The sequence below is a fragment of the Podarcis muralis genome, chromosome 7 (genome assembly GCF_964188315.1).
Source record: "Podarcis muralis chromosome 7, rPodMur119.hap1.1, whole genome shotgun sequence".
Classification (NCBI taxonomy): Eukaryota; Metazoa; Chordata; class Lepidosauria; order Squamata; family Lacertidae; genus Podarcis; species Podarcis muralis.
The window spans coordinates 5,582,300-5,592,636 of record NC_135661.1 but is presented as its reverse complement, the minus strand read 5'-3'; the positions used below and the strand labels follow the sequence as shown (position 1 = coordinate 5,592,636).

Here is a 10,337-nt window from a genome sequence, read left to right as displayed (position 1 = left end):
ACCATCTCGTCCTCTGTCACCCCCTTCTCCTTGTACCCTCCATCTTTCCCAGCATCAGTGTCTTCTCCAGGGAGTCTTCTCTTCTCATGAGGTGGCCAAAGTACTGGAGCCTCAGCTTCACGATCTGGTCAAATTTATGTCTGTATCTTCGAGAACACTAGTGTCTCAGCCTCAGGATCTGTCCTTCCAGTCAGTGGCGTAGCGTGGGGGGTGCAGGGGGGGCTGGCCGCACCGGGCGCAACATCTGGGGGTTAGGGTTAGGGGGCGCAAATCCACGGGTTAGGGGGCGCAAATCCATGGGTTAGGGGGTGCAAATTACTTGCCTTGCCCCGGGTGCTGACAACCCACGCTACGCCCCTTCTTCCAGTGAGCACTCAGGGCTGATTTCCTTAAGAATGGATGCGTTTGATCTTCTTGCAGTCCATGGGACTCTCAAGAGTCTCCTCCAGCACCATAATTCAAAAGCATCAATTCTTCGGCGATCAGCCTTCTTTATGGTCCAGCTCTCACTTCCATACATCACTACTGGGAAAACAATGGCTTTAACTATACGGACCTTTGTTGGCAAGGTGACGTCTCTACTTCTCAAGATGCTGTCTAGGCCTGTCATTGCCCTTCTCCCAAGAAGCAGGCGTCTTTTAATTTCGTGGCTGCTGTCACCATCTGCAGTGATCGTGGAGCCCAAGAAAGTAAAATCTCTCACTGCCTCCATTTCTTCCCCTTCTATTTGCCAGGAGGTGATGGGACCAGTGGCCATGATCTTCGTTTTTTTGATGTTGAGCTTCAGACCATATTTTACACTCTCCTCTTTCACCCTCATTAAAAGGTTCTTTAATTCCTCCTCACTTTCTGCCATCAAGGTTGTGTCATCTGCATATCTGAGGTTGTTGATATTTCTTCCGGCAATCTTAATTCTAGTTTGGGATTCATCCAGCCCAGCCTTTCGCATGATGTATTCTGCATATAAGTTAAATAAGCAGGGGGACAATATACAGCCTTGTCGTAGTCCTTTCCCAATTTTAAACCAATCAGTTGTTCCATATCCAGTTCTAACTGTAGCTTCTTGTCCCACATAGAGATTTCTCAGGAGACAGATGAGGTGATCAGGCACTCCCATTTCTTTAAGAACTTGCCATAGTTTGCTATGGTCGACACAGTCAAAGGCTTTTGCATAGTCAATGAAGCAGAAGTAGATGTCTTTCTGGAACTCTCTAGCTTTCTCCATAATCCAGCGCATGTTTGCAATTTGGTCTCTGGTTCCTCTGCCTCTTCTAAATCCAGCTTGCACTTCTGGGAGTTCTCGGTCCACATACTGCTTAAGCCTGCCTTGTAGAATTTTAAGCATAACCTTGCTAGCGTGTGAAATGAGTGCAATTGTGTGGTAGTTGGAGCATTCTTTGGCACTGCCCTTCTTTGGGATTGGGATGTAGACTGATCTTCTCCAATCCTCTGGCCACTGCTGAGTTTTCCAAATTTGCTGGCATATTGAGTGTAGCACCTTAACAGCATCATCTTTTAAAATTTTAAATAATTCAGCTGGAATATCATCACTTCCACTGGCCTTGTTATTAGCTTGTTATTAGTGATCCAGTAGGTCTCTTCTTTTTATTTATTTATTTTTTAAAAATAGATTTTAAACACTTTATTAACAGGAAAAGTGTATTCAGCAGAATGTCTCTCGTACACAGAAGGCCATACAACGTGAAGCAAGCAGAACTCATATAGGGAAAGGGGCAGCTGAAGGGAGGGGCAAGAGATGGCGGCTCCAAGAGAAACCTCCAACTGCAGGCTCATCATAGGAAATGAAGAGTTAAAAAAATCTTGAAAATGGGTTTATCCCCCAAGGAGCTTGGGGGATGGGGGATGCTAAAGTTCTTTATCAGATATTTAGGTTTACCACCTCACAGGCAATTGTGATGTTATCTTTGCAGGCAGGCAGGATACTAGCAACAGCAGGGGGTAGCCAGCCCCACACAGGAAGAGTGTGTGATTCCTTCCCAACTCCATCAGCCAGCTTCTACCAGGACATTTCAATACAAATTCCCTAATAAAGTCTTCCAAGGGGTTTCAAGCATCTTGAGGGCAGAAACGATATCCATCCAGGTGGAAGTTCATGGCTGATCAGAGGCTCTTCGTGGTAGAGCCAAAACCAGAGAAACCCATCACAGCCGCCATCTCATCGTCTTCCTCAAACGTCAAGTCTTCCTCAGCTCTCCTTTTCTTCTCCCTCTGTTTTTCCTTTTTGTAGGCTTTGGCCTTTTCTTCCTCTTCTCTGAGCTCCTTCATCCTTCATCCTTCATAATCCTTCTGCTTCTCCTCCATTTTTTCCTTGTTCACCTCAAAGCGTTTTTTCACTTGATCCAGTGTGGAGCGCTCCACTCTCATAGACATGCCCAGATTCCCCTGATGTTTTTTGCCATTGATATGCTCCAAGAAGTTGATGGATAATCAGACATTATAGGAATACCCTCCAATCTCAGACTGCAGTGTTGTTTTGGTAATAACAATGGTTTTGCCCAGTTTGGATTCCAGGTCCACCTTGTAGTCTCGGTGTCGAAGAAGCTCGCACTTGACAGGTTGACTGGTTTGCCATCTTTCTTTTCTCTCTCTTCCGTGAGTTGTTTCTCTGCAAGCTTCTCATATTCATCTTTGTCCCACTTCCGGCGGAAGTCCAGGTTTTTAGCCCCGCTGCGCGACGCCATCTTGCCCAGGAAGTGACCCGGTGAGTCGTCCAGTAGGCCTCATCTTATGTTCCTTTTGGCGCATCTTCCAAGAGCTGGATTCTGCTGCCAGCCTGCTCCGTGATGTATTATTATCCCTCCTACAACCCAAACAACCGGCCATTTCTAAACCCAGATCTGTTTCTTGTCCTTGGCATTCCTAGCATCACATTCTTTCGTGGTAACTGAGCCAAATGCTGATGCTGCGTCAAAAGGGAAGGTGCCAATTAGCAGGTTTTCGAGCACAGGTGTGAAATCCTTCCACTAAGCTTGCAGGACCGCCAAAGGGGCAGCTGCTGCGATGCCCCTTGCCTGCCTCCCCTCCTCCCACCCTCCAGCAGGCATGATGGATGCAGGGATGGAATTTGGCCTGTCCCACTTGCGACGGCTCTGGCTGTTCACTGGAAACAACTGCCGTTGCTAATTGCTCCGTTCAAAGGAGACCGAGGTGTGCAGCTGGCGTTCCATAAATCAAAACAGCACAAAAACTTAAAATTGCTTGCTGAGGGAAATGAGGGGAATGTGTGGGGAAGGAGAGGGGGGAAGAAAGAGGTGTCCTGCTTAGAAAGTGAAGCGACTCAAGCTGGGATTCGTGGCTGGCGCCACTGATCCTGTGCACCAGGTCTCGCCGGCGATTTGTCTCCTTCTCGGCAGACTTTTCGTAGAGGAGATGTTTTCCATGGGTGAATTGGATGAAGATTAACCTGGAAAGTTTGAAGATTCGGGACAGGTAAAAGAAAGCCCTTTGTCTCGCAGCACATAGTTAAACTATGGAAATTGCTCCTGCAGGAGGCAGTGATGGTCATCAATTTGGAAGGCTTTAGAAGAAAACTGGTCAAATTCATGGGGAGGACTATTGATGGATACTAGCCATGATGGCTATGCTCTGCCTCCATCGTTGTAAAGGTAAAGGTAAAGGGACCTCTGACCATTAGGTCCAGTCGTGGCCGACTCTGGGGTTGCGGCGCTCATCTCACTTTACTGGCCGAGGGAGCAGGCGTACAGCTTCCGGGTCATGTGCCCAGAATGACTAAGCCGCTTCTGGTGAACCAGAGCAGCGCACGGAAACGCTGTTTACCTTCCCGCTGGAGCGGTACCTATTTATCTACTTGCATTTTGACGTGCTTTCAAACTGCTAGGTTGGCAGGAGCAGGGACCGAGCAACGGGAGCTCACCTCGTCACGGGGATTCGAACCGCCGACCTTCTGATCGGCAAGTCCTAGGCTCTGTGGTTTAACCCACAGCGCCACCCGCACCCCTCCATCGTTGTAGGGAACAGTTTTTTCTGAATAACAGTTGCTGGAAGCCATAAGAGGCGAGGTTGCTCTTCTGCCTGAATCTTACTTGCAGGTTTCCCACAGGCCACTGTGAGAACAGGATGCCAGCAGGCTATTCTTATTTTTTTTTATCATGGGACCACCCTGGTAGAATCTACTGATGACTCAGGTGCAGGTCAGATATTAATTCACAGCTAAAAGGGGGAGGAATTGTAATCAATGTTAAAGGCACCATCATTTAATTGCCTTTGTGGAGATATCTGGGCCTTGAGATTCTCTAACAAGCCATCCAGTAGGGACCTCATTTGTGGAGAACAAGCTCTCCTGAATGTTGCTGAGGAAAGCTGACTTCTTTTGGGCTTCTCCGGAGGGAAAAGGGTGGGGTGAGAGATTGGGGTGCCATTTTGATGATCCCAGCAGATAGGAGTCCTCGAGACTGCAATAATGCAGCGCTGGCAAGATGAAAAGGATATATCATCTCCTTTCCCTCCCCAGGTCCTTCTATTGAAGAAAGATAATGTGTGATATTTTTAGAATGTTTTAATGCACTTCTTACAGCTGCGGTGGTAGGGAAGGATTAAATGATGGTGTGGGGAGCATCAGTCAGGAGATTGGATTGACTTTGGCCATACTCCTAGAGAAGCAGGAAGTGGTGAGGCCCCTAAGTGTTGCCAAACTTCTACAGAAGCATAGGCATCTAGCCGGGCTCTTTGTCTGTCTTTGTGCGACGTGTTCTTAATCAGGAAGTGATGAGAAACCTCACCCCCCAACACTGTTTGACTTTTTATTAAATACAGTTGTACAAGAGCAACTATTTATTCCTTTTCCTCACTGCACAGTCTGACATTTGGATTGGTGACTTTGATAGCAAGCCGAGCTGCTCTTTACACAATGATCTTCCGATTCTTGGATGAAACATTACGAGCAATCTCTGCACAATAGAACTTCATCAGCACCTCCAGCTCTTTGGCGTTGTGGACAAGGAACTTTCAGAATCCTGAAGGCAACATGTGCTTTGTCTTCTTACCTCTACCATACCCAATGTTGGGCATCAAGATTTGGCCCTCAAACCTTCTGCGGACTCTGTTGACAATACCTCTGGGCTTCTGCCAGTTACTCTTAATTTTGACACAGCAAAGCCACTTCCAAGCTGTAGAGGAGGTGGGGTTGCGGGCCCACACCCTCCCCACACATGTGGGGGCTGGCTTCCAGCCCCCTCAAGAATGAGGGAATCCTCGGGCGCGTCAGCTCCCTGCCTAGCTAATCGGCTGGGCAGGGGTGTGTGGCCCGGGATATTTATGCCTGGCGTGCCCGAGGACCGCCCTCTCTTCACCTTCCAGCTGATCAGGTTTCCCACCCTCCCCGCCCTTTAGTTGCTCCTCCGGCCTTGCTATGGACCTCGGTTGGTGACCGTCAAGGGGCCTGGTAGGAATTTTTTCCACTTGGCGAATTGGCACCAGCCATTTGGTTTTTCGCCTACCTCGTAGCAAACGTCACAACTTTCCCGGTATTGGCGGTTAGGCATTGGCAGGGGTTATTGTTATGCAAATGAAGGGGGGAAGGAAGTGCCATCACCTTCCCCGAAAGCAAAGGGTAGTCCGGTAAAGGATTCCGGGGGGCGTTGCCCTGTCCGAAGCCTATGGAGGTGTCGGCCTAAGGCACGCCCCTGAGCGGTGACCCCGGGGGATCCTAGTTGACCTACTTCAGCAGGACTCCCCCCGCTGGTGGTTAACCCTCACCAGTCTTCATGCAATTGGGCTGTTAGTCGATAGGAACCAATGCCTAAGCCAATACCTCTCAATTCCTGTAATCAATAAAGTTGTGGCCTTTTACGCCCATTCACCTTAAATAGTGTCCTGTGTCTTTATTTCACGAGGGGGCAGGGGGACTTGCCACGCAATCAGATTGATGGCAGATGAACTTCTTGGTTCTCTTCTTGATGATCTTAGGCTTCATGAGGGGTCTGAGGGCCGGCATAGTGTCAGAGAGAAAGTTGAGCTCCGGGAATGTTTTTGCCTGGTGCCTAAAGACATGTAACAAAGGGGCCAGGCAGGCTGCACCAGGGAGAGCATTCCACAAGTGGGGAGCCCCACAGAAAAAACCCTGTTCTTGTGTTGCCATACTATGGACCTCTCATGGAAGGGGCACATGAAGACGGGCTTCTGTTGGTGATCACTGGGTCTGGATCTGTTCATATGGGGAGAGGTGACACTTGCGGTCCTGAACTGCTTAAGGCTTTAGAGGTCAAAACCAGTACTTGGAATTAGGCCCAGAAACTAATTGGCAGCCAGTGCTGTCGGACCAGGATTGGTGTAATATTCTCAAACTGTCTTGCCCCACGAACAACCTGGCCACTGAATTCTGCACCAGCTGAAGTTTCCAAAACGTCTTCAGCCCCACATATAACATGCTGCAGTAATCTAGCCTAGAGGTTAGATTACCCCAATGAGATTAAGGTGCTTGGTTTAATTATGCCTAATAATTTCAGTGCACCTACTCTGAGTAGGACTAACATTAGATGCAACCCGTGGTTTCCATCCTTTTTTCTTTCAATGGTTATGCGATTATCTCCCTTCATCTTAACATTGTTATTTTAGCTTTGACATAACCGCAGAGTCATATATTTTGCCCTCCCAGCTCACAACAGCAGGAATTGTTGGCATAGCAAATTCTAGCCGTTACTATTCTATACTCCAGGGGCGAGCAGACTCCAGACTTGACAGATCGACTTTGTTTTATTTGCTAGAACCTCAAGACCCACCAAACCGGAGGACTGAAATTTATTTTTGGAACCAGAACTGACCTCCTTCCGCATATAACCCCACTCTGAGTTTCCCACCCACCTCTCTCAGCCTCCTTCAGTTCAGCAACATAACTCAGAAGCAGAAAAATCTGCTTCTTTGGTTCTTTGCCCTTGTTGAACCAGAGATGAGGAATCTCTTTTCCCCAGAGGACCGGATTCAAATGCTTCCAACCTTCCAGGGTGTGCAAAAGCAGAAGTGGGTGCGGTCAAATTGGGTGTGACCAAAGACAAAGCTAAGTGGAAAAAATGGAAAGCTTATCCACATTTACCTCCCCCACCCTGTTCTTTAGTGCTCAATCAGAGCGAATGGCAATTCGGATTTTCCACAGACTGCTGTTTGCTCCAATTCAGCTTTAAAAAATGGCTTTTCTTGGAGAAAGGGTGATCTTGTGCCTGGAAAGAGAGGAGCAACAGGTAAATGCAGATAAGCCCTATGTTTCTATTTAAACCATTCTTTTAATCACAACCATGAGGACCAGCATAGTTGTTTAGTTGTTTAGTCGTGTCCGACTCTTTGTGACCCCATGGACCAGAGCACGCCAGGCACTCCTGTCTTCCACTACCTCCTGCAGTTTGGTCAAACTCATGCTGGTAGCTTCGAGAACACTGTCCAACCATCACGTCCTCTGTCCTCCCCTTCTCCTTGTGCCCTCCATCTTTCCCAACATCAGGGTCTTTTCCAGGGAGTCTTCTCTTCCCATGAGGTGGCCAAAGTATTGGAGCCTCAGCTTCATGATCTGTCCTTCCAGGGAGCACTCAGGGCTGATTTCCTTGAGAATGGATAGGTTTGATCTTCTTGCTGTCCATGGGACTCTCAAGAGTCTCCTCCAACACCATAATTCAAAAGCATCAATTCTTTGGCGATCGGCCTTCTTTATGGTCCAGCTCTCACTTCCATTCATCACTACTGGAAAAACCATAGCTTTAACTACATGGGTCTTTGTTGGCAAGGTGATGTCTCTGCTTTTTAAGATGCTCTTTAGGTTTGTCATTGCTTTCCTCCCAAGAAGCAGGCGTCTTTTAATTTTGTGGCTGCTGTCACCATCTGCAGTGATCGTGGAGCACAAGAAAGTAAAATCTCTCACTGCCTCCATTTCTTCCCCTTCTATTTGCCAGGAGGTGATGGGACCAGTGGTCATGATCTTCGTTTTTTTGATGTTGAGCTTCAGACCATATTTTGCACTCTCCTCTTTCACCCTCATTAAAAGGTTCTTTCATTCCTCCTCTCTTTCTGTCATCAAGGTTGTGTCATCTGCATGGCCAGCATCTTAAAGGTAAAGGTAAAGGTACCCCTGCCCGTACGGGCCAGTCTTGACAGACTCTAGGGTTGTGCGCTCATCTCACTCTAGAAGCCGGGAGCCAGCACTGTCCGGGTCACGTGGCCAGCGTGACGAAGCTGCTCCGGTGAACCGGCACCAGAGCAGCACACAGAACGCCATTTACCTTCCCTCTATAAAGCGGCCCCTATTTATCTACTTGCACCCGGGGGTGCTTTCGAACTGCTAGGTTGGCAGGTACTGGGACCAAGCAACGGGAGCGCACCCCGCCACAGGGATTCGAACCACCGACCATGCGATCGGCAAGTCCTAGGCGCTGAGGTTTTACCCACAGCGCCACCCGCGTCCCTGGCCAGCATCTTACTCCACCCTTAAATGAAGGACCATAGCACACTGGCACAGCACCTTCTGTCCGTGTAAAAGGCACCAGTTTCAACCCCTGGCATCTCCGGGTATGGCTGGGAAGGACCAAGGAATGGTCTAACTCAGGACAGTGCAACTTTCTGTGTTCTGTGTTGTTCCTTCAAAATCCTGTGGAAGTTCCGCCCACGGAGGGATTTCAAATTGACTTCCTGTTTCATTTCAATCTCCCCCAAGGACCTTCATTCGAAGAGTGTAAATGAGAGGCAGTGGTGTGTAGTGGTTAGAGCACTGGGCCTTGGCCTTGGCGATCACAGTTCAAAACCCCTACTCAGCCACGAAGATCACTGGGTGTGACCTTGGGCCAGTCGCCCACTCTCCGCCTCACCTACCTCGCAGGGTTGTGGTTGAGGAGCAAATGGTGAGGGGGAGAACTGATGAGAGCCGTTGTGGTGCAACGGTGGACTAGGATGGTCTACAAATATTCTACCTGCCATTTGGATTGGTCGGAAAGGGAGAAAGAGAAGAGTGAAGTAGCAGAAGAAAGAAAGGAAAGAGAAAGGGGAACACATTTAATTGATAAGCCGGGTAATGATTAAAGGTAGCCCGGAGGTGGATGATGGGAGTCGAGTCACACGATCGCCCATCTAATGTGGAATTGTCTGCTCTGATGGTCAAAGGCTCTCCATGATTTGCAATGAAGATCCCTGATCAAGGACACAATCAGAGAGGTTTTCTCTGTCACACACAACCTCCTGCTTTGACAGAACAAAGAGTTATTCTTTTCCGCCAAACCATGCAACGAAGCCATTCATTTAACGGGGTGACAATAAAAAAGAAGGTTTCTTTCTCTCTCCTCCCCCCCCCTTGCCCAGAGGGGAGGAAACAGGAAAGCAATTATATCACATCCTTTTGACAAGCGAGCACAATGGCGGGTTTAGTGGAAGGCCGCCTGCTACCCAGCTTTCGGCCGCCGCTCTTCCTGCGTTTCATTCTTCGTAGCGTGGCAGACGTGCCCTTCTGTGATCTCGGCAACACCTGTATCAGCAGCCTTAGTCTTTCAACGTGGGATGGCTTGTGATATGTGCCGGCCACGGGCCATTAAGCAGGAAGGTCAACCCAGAGTTCCTGGCTGCATTGCAATCCATCCTGGGAGGCCTGTGGTTCCTCAAGCCACAATACCAATATTTTCGTTCCGTGTAGCAGGAAATGATCCAATTTTTGTTGGGTTCTCTTTCCTCCACCTCTTTAGGGGATGAATACAGGGGCTCCTTAGCTGGCCCTTAGGAATCTCCCCATGCCCCATATCTCCCTGGCCTCCTCTGCACCTGCCTCACACGCTTTCTCTTGACTGGATTGCATCTGGAATATGGAATTAAGAAAACATGGTTTTCCATTCTTCCCTGTATCCATGGAATCATAGAATTGCATTGCAGGAATCACAGCTACAGAATCCCTGACAGATGGCCACATGACATCCTCTAGGACTGGGCAACCTCTGGTTTTCAGCATTGTGGTATATCACAGGCTAAACACCGCGATACACCGATATATCACAATGTCCAAAATAAGGATGGAGCTACTCAGAGGCATTGGCTGGCTTCAAGGTTTCCCCACCTTGTAATTATTGATGCATGATATATTGCCATGTCAAAAATTATGAAACCGATATCACAATATGGACTTTGAACTGGTTTTGGACATTATATCAATATATCGCCCAGCCCGAGATATGTAGCCGCCCCAGCAGCATATCTATATCTCCTCACATCCAGAAACGCAAGAAGGGCTTTTACTCTTGCTAGAAGCTCGGCCGTGCCCTCACCGGTTCTGGAAGGCTCCTATAGAAGGGTCCCGTACACACAGAGACTTTGCACTTGCCCATTAGGGGAAACAGGAA

At 48.5% G+C, this 10,337-nt stretch overlaps 2 pseudogenes; both read right to left on the bottom strand.

The window, feature by feature from the left end:
- Nucleotides 1-1,751: 1,751 nt before the first annotated feature.
- On the bottom strand, nt 1,752-2,721 carry LOC114603361 (zinc finger matrin-type protein 2 pseudogene; annotated as a pseudogene).
- Nucleotides 2,722-4,812: 2,091 nt separating this feature from the next.
- Nucleotides 4,813-5,974, bottom strand: LOC144328593 (large ribosomal subunit protein eL32-like; annotated as a pseudogene).
- Between the last annotated feature and the right edge of the window lie 4,363 nt (nt 5,975-10,337).